The sequence below is a fragment of the Oncorhynchus kisutch genome, linkage group LG10, assembly GCF_002021735.2.
Source record: "Oncorhynchus kisutch isolate 150728-3 linkage group LG10, Okis_V2, whole genome shotgun sequence".
In the NCBI taxonomy this organism is placed as follows: Eukaryota; Metazoa; Chordata; class Actinopteri; order Salmoniformes; family Salmonidae; genus Oncorhynchus; species Oncorhynchus kisutch.
Genome location: NC_034183.2, coordinates 45,869,559 through 45,885,543, shown reverse-complemented (window position 1 = coordinate 45,885,543; position 15,985 = coordinate 45,869,559). Strand labels below are relative to the sequence as shown.

Sequence of the window (15,985 nt, the reverse complement as noted above, 5' to 3'; positions counted from 1 at the left end):
ACAATGGTTGTGGTAAGACTTCACTAGTTCTGACTTAACCTCAGGCCATTACTCTTCACTCATCTCATAGCTGTGCTACACAAGTTCATACCAGAAAACGTTTAATCTGACAGAGGCTTTCTTTTTCTTTCTCTCTCTTTTATAGAACAGACCCTCTTTCTGGCCCTCCCTTCCAAACTCTCAGTGTGGAGGGGTTCAGACGGTCGCCGATCAACATTGATGCTAACCAGCTGACCTTTGACCCCAGTCTCCGCAACCGCACCTTCAGTGACATCACTAATCCACACAGCATCAAGTTCCTCACGAACAATGGACACACAGGTACTCTTGTGGTGAATCTCCTTGGTCCTGTCTTTATAGTGTGTCTGTAGGACATGTGTTACCTGGTCTTCTTTAAATTAATCTCAGTAGCTCAAGGACATAGGTATCATTTTCTCGTTAACAGTTGTTAGTGAATACACAACACCATATTAACTTATACTGCGGTAATACCACAACTTATGTTCATCCTCCCAGTGAGCTCTGTGTTAGAGGAGGGCCTGATGGCTCCCTGGCCGTCATGATACATTTCCACTGGGGAGGCGACTCACTGTGCCACCAAGGGTCTGAACACACAGTGGATTCAGTCAGATACCCCATGGAGGTGAGATACTGTACTAGGAGAGAGAGAGTGTGTGTGCAGTAGCGGTGCGTGGGTAAAATCCTAGATGTTCAACTCTACGTCACAACAGTTCGACATTGATGATGACAATACTATGACAGAGTTATGATTCTTGACTTAGTAATAGGAGTTACGGCAGAATACCTTATCAGAGGAGGCTGGTGGGGGGCGCTATAGGAGGACGGGGTCATTGTAATGGCTGGAATGGAATCAATGGAATGGAGTCAAACACGTTGTTACCATGTGTTTGATGTGTTCCAGCCATTAAAATGAACCCATCCTCCTATAGCTCCTCCCACCAGCCTTCACTACTTATTATCCATGCTATCATCAACACATTCCATGGATTCCAGGTGACAGGTGAGCAATGGCATGTGGAATCCTGGAGGACTTTGACATATCTGCTGAATATAACAGAGAAGGGTGAGGAGCAGTGGTGCCAGCTAGCTTTAAAGTACTTATATTCTGTATTTTTATGCCAATGTAGCTAATTTGAATTTGCAGAGATAGATACAGAGAGAGAAAGAGCAAAGTGAAAACTCCACTGCTTTTAGGGCACTAACAAGGGGAGAGCCTTCTATCCCTTGATAGTGGTGTTACTAGTATTTTTCATACAACTCTCCTGTCTCAGGTTCATCAGTTGACATAGTGCAGCCACTATCCATCAGTGATCTGCTAGGAAGTGTGGACCTCACCAAGTTCTACCGCTACCAGGGTTCTCTGACCACCCCCACCTGTGATGAAATGGACCATGTTCTTAGAGCCAATCAAGATGTGGAGAGATCTAGTGAGTGGTAACCTAACATAGCAGGCATAAAAGAAAAGCCTGAGCGGAGCTGGAAGAAACAGGAAGCATCCGGTTTGAGTCTTCACCTCTGCTTCCTGAAAAACGTATGCTTACGGTTTCCTACAACCTCGCTGAGGGTGAGTGAATGGTGGTGGGCTGACTTGTCGATTGGTTGAGTGGGATTGCCACACTGATGCATTAGGTTGGCTTACACTCCAACAAGTGTTCTCCTTAGTCAAATGAAAGATGTGTGCAGCTTTATTATATTTTCCTGAGCCATTGAAGAAGCCTAAGGGAGTTGTCGAAATTTGCACAATTGTTACCCAGAGGGAAATGAGGGTGGTTCGGGCTTTTTCAATTTCAGTCAGGGGGACTGTTTAGTATTTTAATTTTTTTAGTCCAGGGGAGGTCTTGTAATTTGTAATAGATTAAATGTCATATTGCTCAGTGTTTGAGAATGAGTTGCTTATTATATCTCAATGTGTGCCCAATGCTGCCCCTCATCCCTGAATCTCTGCTGGGCACGCAATATCAAGTGCGCCTAGTGGGGTCTCAATCAAGTGATCCATAGCCTATACTATATGCCTAGGCCAGCGTTTCCCAAACTCGGTCCTGGGGGGAAATGCACTGGGAGTGTGTATATAAAACTAGGCTACCACAATTTTTTTTAATTTTTTTTATTTTTATTTAACCTTTTATGAGCTCTGGCCTTTTATGAGCTCTGGCCTGTCATGAGCTCTGGCCTGCCCTGCTCTTGCTGATGTAAATCCCTTTGTTCTGCCTAACCAATGGCTGTGCTGTATACAGTGGCACTTCAGGAAGCAAGTGAAAGGCTTCTTCGGCAAAAAAACTATTTGTCCCAAAAATTCAATAGAGAAAGAGCGTGAAGATGAGGACCGGAGGTACGCTTGCTACTGCTCTATTTATTAATACAAATAATATTTTATTGCCCATAATGAAGCTATTTGTCAGAGTTAACCTCACAATAAGTCATATTCAAGTAATTTACATAACTATGAAGCAGCAGCCATGGAGATGGACAGCATGTCAGTGCTGGAAGTAGGCCTAATTATTTTAAGCAGTCTTCATTTTAATTTGCCTTGGCTACTAGCAGGAAGGGGGCTTTGTGTTGGAGCCAGTTTCTTTCTATTCAAGAAAGAGGTATGCCTACCTGTTTGACAAATTAAATTATAGTCTACCATCTATAGATTTTGTCAGCCAATTCCTTCAGTTACCATACACTCCTTAAATAGCTCAGTGTCAGTGAAGGGCTCGGTGTGTTAAGTTAAAACCAGGGCTCGGTTTGAGGGGTTATTTATTTGAGGATGAATGGGTCAAATTGTAGGCCCTACCCCTTGTTAGGTTAAGATGTTTTTAATTCAAATGGACCGGATTCTTTAACAACGCTTTAGTCAACGATGCTTTATGCTAGAAACAAGCTGTACTATGCAGGGGAAAGACGTGGCTCTACATACAGGATAGCTTTGGTTTGTGTCCATGATGTTCAGAGGCTTCGCTACAAACTTCTATAGCAGAGGATACTTTTTTTATTTTGCTTGGGAAGTACACTATTGTGTGATTGTGGTGATCATTTCAACAGTCTATTAAACACCATCGTTCAGGAGCAAGTCAGAAGGAAATTCATTATTATTTCTACATGTTGCCATTTAAGAAATCAATTGAAGCGTTTGTGACAACTACAGGCTGGCATGAGCATTCAAAATTTCAACCACATGGCAATAAATTTCACAGTTACTGTATAAAATTTAAATTTATAGTTACTACTTAGAATTAAGTGAAACAAATTCCTTAGGCTATACAGTTGTCGTAGAAATTCACCACTAAGGACTCAAATACAAAGCAAATGAAGCAATTGTTATTATCACGGCCAGAGAGGTTTACAAACTCAATACAAGCCTGATGAAACTTCATACTGCTACACAAACAAGTCATTAAAGCATGGTTGGTTCCTGCATGAGCCTGACTGATACCACACCAGGCTTCTTACCTTGAAACTGAGCTATTGTATCATCACTCCTAGTTCCCAGAGCAATGTTCTGGGCATAGTGCCAAATTGATTCAGTGATTGTGTGGATTCCTACTTTGTACAATCAATCAGTCACTTGCATGAACCCAACCAAGTTGGTTATTAGAAAAGCACCATTGTGCTAAACATACGTTCAGACACACATGAACATTTTCATCACACAGTCAATGTCACATGTACTCCCCTCTGGCATTCGCAGTCACTGGTATACTAGCCACCGGTCCTGGCATCAATCATTACGCGCACCTGCACGTGCGACTCCATTACCTCACTTATTACCTCCCCTATATCTGGCACTCCCTTAGGTTCTTTCCCCAGTCAGTATGGTTTATGTGTTTCATGTCTCTATGCTACTCGTGTTTGTTATATTGGTTGATGTGCCGTTTATTATTAAACTCATCACCTGCACTTGCTTTCTGACGTTACAGGCATTCACTTTTAGAAACACGAGTTTGGTTTTTATCTGGTATGAGGATCATTAGTGTACCTGGCTCCCTCAGTTTTAGTTTTATGTTCCTATATAAAAATAGCAAAAAAGTTCAAATGATTGCATGTGTTCTGGAATTATTCTAATCAACGGAGAGAATTGTAGATTTCTTCAAAACAATTAACTTTATTAGTAATTACTGCAGTAATGGAACATTTAACAATCACCCAATGGTGTAGAGTTAAAAGCCCAAATTAACAGGATTCGGTTACAACTCTTTATAGTCTTCCTGAGTCCTTGTGACAAAGAACAGATATGTTGAAATCATACAAGGTATATTGTGCTCTCATGCAACAGACATCAAGATTTACATGGTGCCAAATATCTGTCTCTAGTTCATTTACTGCTTGCTTATACAAAAAATACTAATGCAAGCTAGAATACTAAATCTTTTCCTTAAAAAAACTGGTGATTGGTTCTCCCTGTTGCACACAGACAGGCACACAGACAATAATCATGGATTGGAATGCAATGCAGTCTTTAGGTTATCACCAGGCCATCGTAAATCTACTTGTCAGCGTTAAATCTCAGGCTTCTCTCTCTTCACACAGACACATGAAAGTTCCAACAATCCTATTCTGTTGCCTCTAAGAAAAACAGACAATGTGAGTACTATTATAGGATTACATTCTAATATAAAAGTCATGTGATTAACATAATGTTGTGATTCTACGACATTCCCCCCCACCTTGAAACCTAGTCTCAATTTAAAATAGGATTACAACTTTTTTTAAACATTAGTACAAATAAAACAAACCACTTCCAACTCAAACTTACAGGAACAAAAACTTCCTTGCACTAGTATATTACCATTGTAAATAACCATTCGTTGGTTCATTGAGGTTTTACTTCCACATAGTGGTGCATACATTCTCTATAAAACAAGAAACATAAAAACAAGAATTCATTGCATTGGTTGCTGCATGTGACAGCTCTATCACAGACTCAACATCCTCCCATTTCAACCGCCAACACATATAAGCATTCTACCAATTTGTCTATGATACAGTCACCGGCATGAGCCATGAAGAAAAACAGAAGATACATACAGTTTATACGATTTAAGCCTATATCTTCATAGAGAGTGAAAAGCAAATATTCAATGCATAATGCAGTATATGCAACAATGGAGTTTAATAAAAAATAACTTCAGTTATAAAAACACGTTTACTATTATTCGAAACAGGTGAGCATTCTTCATCATCACCTTCATCATAAGATAAATAGTTTGGCAACTCATTCAAATTAGGGTCCTCATCCTCTGTTCTATCATCCTTTGTTAGCAGAGGCATCATTCAGGATTTGTCAGGGCCCAGAGCAACCCCACCCCATTTCAGCAATACAGACCTCATACATGTTATCAAAATAGAACAGGCACAAAACATAAGGCATAGCACAATCGCTACTGGGAGGAGAACTTGTAACATCAGAGTACCCCGTCGTCCTAACATATCATAGAACCACGACGATGCTGAACTACAGCCTTCCACAAGCTTCCCACAATAAGTTGGGTGAATTTTGGCCCATTCCTCCTGACAGAGCTGGTGTAAGTAACTTAGTCAGGTTTGTAGGCCTCCTTGCTTGCACACGCTTTTTCAGTTCTGCCCACAAATTTTCTATAGGATTGAGGGCTTTGTGATGGCCAATCCAATACCTTGACTTTGTCGTCCTTAAGCCATTTTGCCACAACTTTGGAAGTATGCTTGGGGTCATTGTCCATTTGGAAGACCCATTTGCGACCAAGCTTTAACTGATGTCTTGAGATGTTGCTTCAATATATCCACATCATTTTCATTCCTCATTCCTCGTTCTATTTTTGTTTCATCAGACCAGAGGACATTTCTAGGACTCGTTTTACTGTGGATATAAATACTTTTGTACCTGTTTCCTCCAGCATCTTCACAAGGTCCTTTGCTGTTGTTCTGGGATTGATTTGCACTTTTCAGACCAAAGTACGTTCATCTCTAGGAGACAGAACGCTTCTCCTTCCTGAGTGGTATGACGGCTGCGTGGTCCCATGGTGTTTGTACAGATTAACACAGTATGTCATTAGTAGCACAACACATTTAGTACTCACTACACTTTATAGGTTATTATACAGAGTGAACATAGAAATTGAACTAGTAGGGGTGGGAAGGCATGCTATACAAGTCCCATTTTTCCATTGTCTGACGTGAAACGTCAGCATATCATACCATACATTGTCTTTCCATGGTGTTGAAATGTTCAGCGTCTCTTGGTGATACCACCAAGTTGCTGAACGTTTATTTCTGTTTGAGCGGCTGTTATTTAAGTCCCGCCGTGGGACTGCACTGGAATTGGTCAGACTGTTAGCATTCCTGTCATCACCTCCTCTGGTCTGCTCTGATCCCTTCAGAGTCCATACAGCAGCTGCAATAAAGAGGCTAGCCAGAAAAGCTACAAACAGGATACACAGAATCTGTCCCTGATCCTCCCATGGCCAGCTAGGTCCTCTGCAGCGATTCATCCTCTGGTACAGCTTGGACTGGGTCGTATGGCACCTTCCTGCAGTGGCTGGCGTGAACCCACGTAGATTTCTCAACAACCTTCACAGACTCTCAGAAATAGTTTGAATAACACTATTTACAAAATGTGTGCCATTGTCCGACCTTAATTTGGGTGCCAGACCCAACCTAGGAATAATTTCCATCTGTAAGTTCTTGGCTACAGCCATAGCTGTAGCATGTTTGCAAGAACAGCTCAAATAATCAAAGATAACCATTACTTTAAGACAAAGGACAGTCAATGAGGAGAATTTCAAGTACTTTGAAAGTTTCTTGAAGTGCAGTCGCAAAAACTATCAAGCATTATGATGAAAGTGTCTCTCATGAGGAATGTCACAGGAAAGGAAGACCCAGAGTTACCTCTGCTGCAGAGGATAAGTTCATTAGTTACCAGCCTCAGAAATCGGCAATTACCTGCACCTCAGATTGCAGCCCAAATAAATGCTTCACAGAGATCAAGTAACAGACACATCTCAACATCAACTGTTCAGAGGAGACTGTGTGAATCAGGCCTTCATGGTTGAATTTCTGCCTATTAAACCACTACTAAAGGACACCAATAAGAAGAAGACTTGCTTGGGCCAAGAAATTTGAGCAATGGACATTAGACTGGAGGAAATCTGTCATTTGGTCTGATGAGTCCAAATTTGAGATTTGGTTTCAACCGCTCTGTGAGATGCAGAGTAGGTGAACGGATGATCTCAGCATGTGTGGTTCCCACCGTGAAGCACAGAGGAGGATGTGTGATGGTGTGGGGTTGCTTTGCTGGTGACATAGTCTATGATTTATTTAGAATTCAAGGCACACTGAACCAGCATGGCTACAACAGCATTCTGCAGCGATACGAAATATATTTTATTTTTGGTTACTACATGATCCCGTATGTGTTATTTCCTAGTTTTGATGTATTCACCATTATTTTACAATGTAGAAAATAGTAAAAATAAACTCTTGAATGAGTAGGTGTGTCCAAACTTTTGACTTGTACTGTATGTAGGGGGGGGGTATGGAAAGTTTCTGGGGCTTCCATAAAAAGTGGGGGGGAAATGCTGTGGTAGACTAAGTGAATAATGTGAAACGCCTCCACCTGTAATAGTTGATTTTGATTTATAAGGGCGGGGTCAGTTACCAGTCGGCCCCTGGTGAGGACGCCATTTTGGAGGCCAAACTGTCTGCTCTTATGCTCTTCCTATGGGGGGGTTGCGGTTGCTCTGCAGGAGTGTCTGCCCTATGATGAGTGTGTGAGGTTTTCATCTCGACATTGACTGACACTGAATTTATTATGACTTATCTGGAGCCTGAAGAGGAGAGGGTGTGCTCTGAGAAAATGACTGCTCCTCAAAATGTTCCTGGGTATGGCACAGAAGTCACTGGTGGGGGGGGGGGACAACCTCAATGTCCACTGTGCATAGTTTGGGAGAGAATACTCCCTTACCTGGTTCAGCAAAGGCCTATGCAGGGAAGTTTGTGCCACCTCATCGCCAAAAGGTTAGTGAACAGAGTTGAGGGCCTGGGCAAAGAGTTCATCTGCCTCGGGGCAACTGCTATGATGTTCCTTTACTTCCTCCACCAATCTACATTCGCCAAATGGACATACCCATATTGGTCAATATGTATCAAGTACCCAGTGCTCGTTTGGAATATGCCATGCTGACTTGCTGTCACATGTCCATTAGTTTGGGTAGTGTGTGTTTAAGGGGGGTGTTTAGAAATACTGAACGGTAAGGATTTCAGTTGAAGGGAAAGTGAACACTTACGTCCTGAAAATGTTTGAGGTTACTTATTTGTGAGGATAATGTCTCAAGCATAATTTAAAATGTCGAGACCAGAATAAGGGGATGGGTGTGTGGCGACGACGTACTATAGGCACGACTCCCGCCAATTCGTGCACACTATTTAATTGTGTCGATGTTTATAAAAAAAATTATCGGACCGCAAATAAAGAGATGTACTGTATTCGATTCGTGTAGTGCTTTTATTATAATTATTATTATAATTATTATTAGTTATTTTCAACCTTGTATGCAGTCTGCGAATCCACAATCTTCTGGCTACTTGGCCATGTAATGTTTACAAAACTCAGAACAGTTTCTAAAACTGCATATCTAAGGCTCTGGTCTGTCCTAGGAGTGAGGGTAAATGGTAGGCATGTTCTCTGCTATCCACTTTGTTTTAATGCTGCAATATGTAACTTTTTGGGCAACTGACCAAATTCACATAGAAATGTGAGTTATAGATCTGTCATTCTCAGTGAAAGCAAGAATAAGAAGTGGTAGATCGGTTCTGTTTGTTATTTCTATGCTTCGTGTTCTTAAGTTTCATTTTTGTGGTCTTTAACATTAGGTTTTGTGCACCAGCTTCAAACAGCTGAAAATACAATACTTTTGGTTATGGAAAATATATACACACAAAAGTATGTGGACACCCATTCAGATGAGTGAATTCGGCTATATCGGCATCACCCGTTGCTGACAGGTGTATAAAATCAAGCACACAGCCATACAATCTCCATAGACAAACATTGGCAGTAGAATGGCCTTACTGAAGAGCTTAGTGACTTTCAACATGGCACCATCATAGGATGCCACCTTTCCAACAAGTCAGTCCGTCAAATTTGTGCACTGCTAGAAGTGCCCGGGTCAACTGTAAGTGCTGTTATTGTGAAGTAGAAAGTCTAAGAGCCACAACGGCTCAGCTGCTAAGTGGTAGGCCACACAAGCTCACAGAACGGGAGTGCTGAAGCGCGTAGCACATAAAAATCATCTGTCTTCAGTTGCAACACTCACTACCTAGTTCCAAACTGCCTCTGAACTGTTCATCGGAGCTTCATGAAAGGGGTTTCCATGGCCGAGCAGCCACACACATGCCTAAGATCACCATGCGTAATGCCAAGCGTCAGCTGGATTGGTGTAAAGCTCTCCACAATTGGAGCAGTGGAAACGCGTTCTCTGGAGTGATGAATCACACCATTTGGCAGTCCGACGGACAAATCTGGGTATGGCGGATGCCAGGAGAACACTACCTGCCCGAATGTGTAGTGCCAACTGTAATGACAATGCCCCCATGCACAAAGCGAAGTCCATACAGAAATGGTTTGTCGAGATCGGTGTGGAAGAATTTGACTGACCTGCAGAGCCCTGACCTCAACCACATCGAACACCTTTGGGATGAATTGGAATGCTGACTGCAAAGCCAGTCCTAATCTCTCCAACCATCAGTCATCAGTGCCTGACATCACTAATGCACGTGGCTGAATGAAAGCAGCAATGTTCCAACATCGATCTAGGGGAAAGCCTTCCTAGAAGAGTGGAGGTTGTTACAGCAGCAAAGGGGGGGATCAACTCCATATTAATGCCCATGATTTTGGAATGAGATTTTTGACAAGCAGGTGTCCACATACTTTTGGTCATGTAGTGTATATTTCACAGGGGTTTAGACAGTATTCATTCTCTACATTGCTTGTTTCGTTACGGAAATCAGGTGACTATTAGCATTTTTGCAACCAGGAAACCGCGGAGTGATTTCTGCATAATGCACCTTTTTTATTATTTTTTGGGGTATAGGGGAGGGTCACTTTTTTTCAAGCGTTCAGGGAGGGTCAGGTAAAAATGTATTATTATTATTATTATTATTTCTCCAGGTATCCCTCATAAATAATGTGCAGTGCCTAAGCTTATCCGTTCATACTCCTGTCCCACTCTCAGGTGGAGCTGTTTTCCTAAAACCCTGAAGTACAGAAACATCTCCAGGCCAGTGCAACACTTCCCCGGGTTGTCAGTGTCCCCACGCAGCGGCCAGACTTCCAGCAGGAGGGCTCTTGTCCGGCCTACAACTACTACTACTGGGCTGGGGGTGAGGCTGGACACCCAGGGGGAGGCGTTGGTACGCAGAAATAAGGGGTGGAGCGAAAGCAGGAGGGGGAAAAAGGAAGAGGGTGGGGGAAAATAAGTTGAAGTGTGTGTGATGTTCAAGGCAGGTCAATTTCAGCTGATTTCTGTCAATAATAAATATTCTGTATGTTCCCTCAGACAAATGTGGCCCGTCATTTCTTTATCTTATGCAGTCAAAAGAATGCTTCAGCATAAACTAAACTGCCCATGGACAACAATTCAAACAGCAATAGGAAAGAAGGCAGGACACACCGGTTAATCTAGGTACCAGACAGTGCAAAGCTTTATTTTAGATGTGTCGAGAATGTAAATTGAGGTACAGACATAGTTGTTCTTAGTTCCTCTTTTGTCCCTTTGTCATAGAGCAGCAGCATCTCTCCCCACATCTCCCTCTACCACACTCTGATGGAAGCCCCTCCCACCAGCCATGTGAGCTCTGCCTTCTCTGCTACGGGACAGTTGGCAGCTCCCCTGCTTCGCTGACCGCGCCCATCCCAGTAGCAATGGTACCCGCTCCCCCGGGCATCCCATTGGTCTGTTCCTCTGAATTGCCTCTCTTGCCATTGGTCAGGCTGTTGCACTGAACCGCGAGGGCCCCTCCTCCTTCCGCTCTCCCTATGGCCTCGGCCAGGCTCCATTTCCATGCCGTTGTTGGATGGGATGTCTATTTTAGAAGTGTCCAGCTTGATTTGCTTATTAGCTGACCGTCTTTAGGAGCCTCTTGTAGGCCTAGCTCTGTACGTCCCTCCCCTTCTTCCTTCTCCAATTGGCTTAACTGTGCTTGTCCCAGGTCTGGGTGGCTAGAGTTCTCCTGAAGTCTGGCCTTGATTGGTGCGTTGTGAAAGTTGGCAGGAGGAGCACTGTAGAGGTTGTCATGTTTCTCTGAGGACAGAGAGAGTTTGTCCAGATGGTCGGTGGGGGGGACCGGTGTCCCTGGGTGGGTGTGGGGCCTGCCTCTCCCTGCCTCTGGCCTGCCTCTCCCTTCCGTGGTGGAGATCTTTGTGGGCTATACTCAGCCTTGTCTCAGGATGGTAAGTTGGTGGTTGAAGATATCCCTCTAGTGGTGTGGAGGCTGTGCTTTGGCAAAGTGGGTGGGGTTATATCCTTCCTGTTTGGCCCTGTCCGGGGGTGTCCTCGGATATTCATCTCTATTTATACATTTCTAAATAAAATAAAATCAGGTCAAAGGACATCCTCGAGCCACAGTTCTAATTTTAATATCACAAATACAGTGGTCTCCAACTAAGAACAGAGGGAGTGAGAGAAAGAGAAAATGAGGGAAATAAAGCGAGAGAAAGAACTGGCCTCAATGAGCTGGTACAACACAGCAGAACCCAGGCAGGACACCGCCTCTTTCTGCAGACATTTCTGCACACTTAGAGAGAGAAATCTGGGAGCAATACAAGCAACAGGGGACACAATTTTTTTTTAACAACGCTTCATCAGAGCAGTGGATAAGACTACAATGAACCTAAGAGGACAACAGATTTCCTCTAGTTACCTGCACAGCTTGTCATCAGAAAGACCCAGAGGGTTGTGGATGAAAATGGAGGGAGGAGAGGAGGGATACTTAGGAAGAGAGAGAGATCAGTGTATAACATTGGAAGTGGCATGTCCTGAGAACGAAAGGGACAGAGCAGGATTCTGAAATTCTGAAAGCTGAAACTTTCACATGATTCAGAAACAATATTACAGGAAGTGTTGTTGCTACATTGAGGGTTATCTCAAAACTCACATAGGGACCCCTCAACTCCGGTGCTGCTGGGTAAGCAGACTTCTGTTACATACCTGCACCAATACACAAAAGTGTACACACCCTGTAGGTAGCTCTCCAGGAGCAGGGAAGGCCAGTATATTTAGGTGGGTACACAAGTAACCTAAATACATGCCCTAAACCAGGGGATGGGGAATATATTTGGGGGATTGCAAAGGACAAGGAAGAAGGGAATATGAGCATAACTGCAAGTTGAGAGTCAAAGTCAGGGTGAGCAACAGAGAATTTCAATTAAACACACGCACATACTTCAAAGCCTGAAGTCTATCAGCTATTCATCTAGTCTTATCTATTGTCCGGGGGAGGCTAATCAGTCATGTGCTATAGTAAAACACCCAGGGATAGAAAAGAGAGCAGAAAGAGATGTCTGTTTAAGTGTGAAGGCTGATAGTCCTCTTCAAATAGCAGTTGGCAGGACAGGATGTTGAATACAGAGGGAATGTAACAATCAGCTGAGTATGATGCAACAGACCTGCAATATTCCTCTATTTGGCCCATCCTCGTGATGCGACATAACTAGCACACTGCACCTCTGATACAATGGTGTGTGTGGTGTTTGTGTGCCTATAGTATTATAGTCTGGTCACAGATCTGTACTGTATGTGCTTAAGGTGAACCAAGTTGTTTTGTCATTTGTTGCTATGCCACACCAGCACAAACAGATCTGCAATCAGGCTACAGCTGGTAATTATACAGATTCATGAGTCAGCAAAATCCTGCTACCATCGAAGTGAGGTCTTAGCCCAAGGCCCCAGAACAACACTATCATCAAATAGAGGGGCTCACCCATCATCTCTTCTGTTAATCTGCAGCTCATCCAGATAGATGGACTGGAGAACCTCAATCTCGGACAGCACACCATAGAGAGGAGATGTAGCCAATGTCAATGAATGATGCACCAATCTGGATGTTACAGCAGAAATGGCTTGAACTGTAACTTATTAACTTACTGCAGAGCAGGATCATTAGCTAGCTAAACCAGATGTAAAATGTAGAGCCTACATAGCTCAGTTAATCATGTGTGGCAAATTATCAAGCCAGCTATGACAGCGGGGTCGTTCAACCTCAAAAAGCACGAGAAAGGATTGACACCAACCATTTTAGATTATTCTTAGATTATTCTTTATCTCTGTGAAACTAAACTAATTGATTGCACCCAAATTGTCTATTTTCATTTATAGGATTCATATAATATTCAATAAATATAGTACCGAGCACCTGATTTGGACCCAACTTTTTTTCCAACAATGAGTTAGACATGAAGAATACAAAGAAGTGGTCAAAAGCCACCCCCCCCCCCCCCATGCCAATCCCACCCCAACAACGAGCATATAGTAATAGTTCTCTATGTCTGAAAAGCTGCGGTTCTTCATCCTGTGTAATGTATTCCCAGTGAATTTGGTGATGGTTTTCAAACCCCTGTTCAGAGAAATTAGAAATTAAAGTTGTTTGGCTTTTGTCCTGTCCTACATCCTGATATTACCAGGTTCTGACCACTAGATGGTGCGGTTCCAGGTGGGTTTTTTTAAGAACCCCCCCCATGCTTTGGTTTTGTTGTCCACTAACTTTTTTTTGCATCCAATGCAAGTCAATGGTACCTTTATTTGCATTTTAATGCTTCATGTCCAAGTCATCCTTAAGTATCTAAAAATATATTACTCAATGATGTTACTTATAGATGATTTGGATATGAAGTGCGACAATGACAATATAGATACAGTGCCTATAGAAAGTTTACACCCCTTGAACTTTTTTCACATTTGGTTGCCTTAAAGTGGGATTGAAATAGTTACAATAAATATTTGTCATTGCTCTACTCCATAAAGTCAAAGTGAAAAGACAATTCTACAAATTAATAAAGAAGGTAATAACTCAAATAGTTGTTGCATAAGTATTCACCCAATTTGTTCATACAAGCCAAAATTTGTTCAGAAGTAAAATTTTGCTGAACAAATCACATAAGTTATATGGACTCACAGTGTGTGAAATAATCGGGGTTGACATGATTTTTGATTAACTACCCCTTCCTCTGTCCCCCATACATACATACATATCAAATCAAATCAAATCAAATGTATTTATATAGCCCTTCGTACATCAGCTGATATCTCAAAGTGCTGTACAGAAACCCAGCCTAAAACCCCAAACAGCAAGCAATGCAGGTGTAGAAGCACGGTGGCTAGGAAAAACTCCCTAGAAAGGCCAAAACCTAGGAAGAAACCTAGAGAGGAACCAGTCTATGTGGGGTGGCCAGTCCTCTTCTGGCTGTGCCGGGTGGAGATTATAACAGAACATGGCCAAGATGTTCAAATGTTCATAAATGACCAGCATGTTCAAATAATAAGAAGGCAGAACAGTTGAAACTGGAGCAGCAGCACGGCCAGGTGGACTGGGGACAGCAAGGAGTCATCATGTCAGGTAATCCTGGGGCATGGTCCTAGAGACATACTAGAGGTCGACCGATTAATCGGAATGCCCGATTTAATTAGGGCCGATTTCAAGTTGTTTTCATAACAATCGGAAATGGTAATTTTGGACGCCGATTTTGCAGATTTTACATTTATTTAACTAGGCAAGTCAGTTAAGAACACATTCTTATTTTCAATGACGGCCTAGGAACGGTGGCTTGTTCAGGGGGAGAAAGACAGATTTTTACCTTGTCAGCTCAGGGATTCAATCTTGCAACCTTACACTTAACTAGTCCAACGCTCTAACCATCTGCCTCACGAGGAGCCAGCCTGTTACGCGAATGCCGTAAGAAGCCAAAGTAAGTTGCTAGCTAGCATTAAACTTAATCAATCATAATCACTAGTTATAACTACACATGGTTGATGATATTACTAGTTTATCTTGCGTGTCCTGCGTTGCATATAATCGATGCAGTGTGCATTCGCGAAAAAGGACTGTCGTTGCTCCAACGTGTACCTAACCATAAACACCAATGCCTTTCTTAAAATAAATACACAGAAGTATATATTTTTAAACCTGCATGTTTAGCTAAAATAAATCCAGGTTAGCAGGCAATATTAACCAGGTGAAATTGTGTCACTTCTCTTGCGTTCAATGCACGCAGAGTCAGGGTATATGCAACAGTTTGTGCCACCTGGCTCATTGCGAACTAATTTGCCAGAATTTTACGTAATTATGACATAACATTGAAGGTTGTCACGGTCTGACCATCGTTCGTATGTTTTTTCCTTGTTTTAGTGTTGGTCAGGACGTGAGCTGGGTGGGCATTCTATGTTGTGTGTCTGGTTTGTCTATTTCTATGTTTGGCCTGATATGGTTCTCAATCAGAGGCAGGTGTTAGTCATCGTCTCTGATTGGGAACCATATTTAGGTAGCCTGTTTTGTGTTGGGTTTTGTGGGTGATTGTCCTTAGTGTCTTTGGTCCTGTCTCTGTGTTAGTTTACGCAAGTATAGGCTGTTTCGGTTTTCGTTACGTTTGTTACGTTATTTGTTTTGTAGTGTTTATAATTGATTTGTGTTTTACATTTGTTTATTAAACATGGATCGCAATCTACACGCTGCATTTTGGTCCGACTCTCCTTCACCACAAGAAAGCCGTTACAAAGGTTGTGCAATGTAACAGGAATATTTAGACTGATGGATACCACCCATTAGTTAAAATACGGAACGGTTCCGTATTTCACTGAAAGAAAAAACGTCTTGTTTTCGAGATGATCGTTTTCGGATTCGACCATATTAATGACCTAAGGCTTGCATTTCTGTGTGTTATTATATTATAATTAATAATTTAGTGCATTTTGCCAGCAGCTCTGCTGTTTATGACTTCAAGCCTATCAACTCCTGA

The 15,985-nt window shown here is 42.4% G+C and overlaps 1 long non-coding RNA gene and 1 pseudogene across 1 annotated transcript; one reads left to right on the top strand and one right to left on the bottom strand.

Annotated features, from left to right (window-relative positions):
• Positions 1 to 981: 981 nt before the first annotated feature.
• LOC109897239 (uncharacterized) lies at positions 982 to 10,533 on the top strand. Its single transcript, XR_004211245.1, has 3 exons — positions 982 to 1,084; positions 1,293 to 1,585; positions 10,212 to 10,533. It is a non-coding gene; the product is annotated as an uncharacterized LOC109897239 (long non-coding RNA).
• A 145-nt stretch (positions 10,534 to 10,678) lies between these two features.
• On the bottom strand, positions 10,679 to 12,961 carry LOC109897238 (uncharacterized; annotated as a pseudogene).
• Positions 12,962 to 15,985: the final 3,024 nt, after the last annotated feature.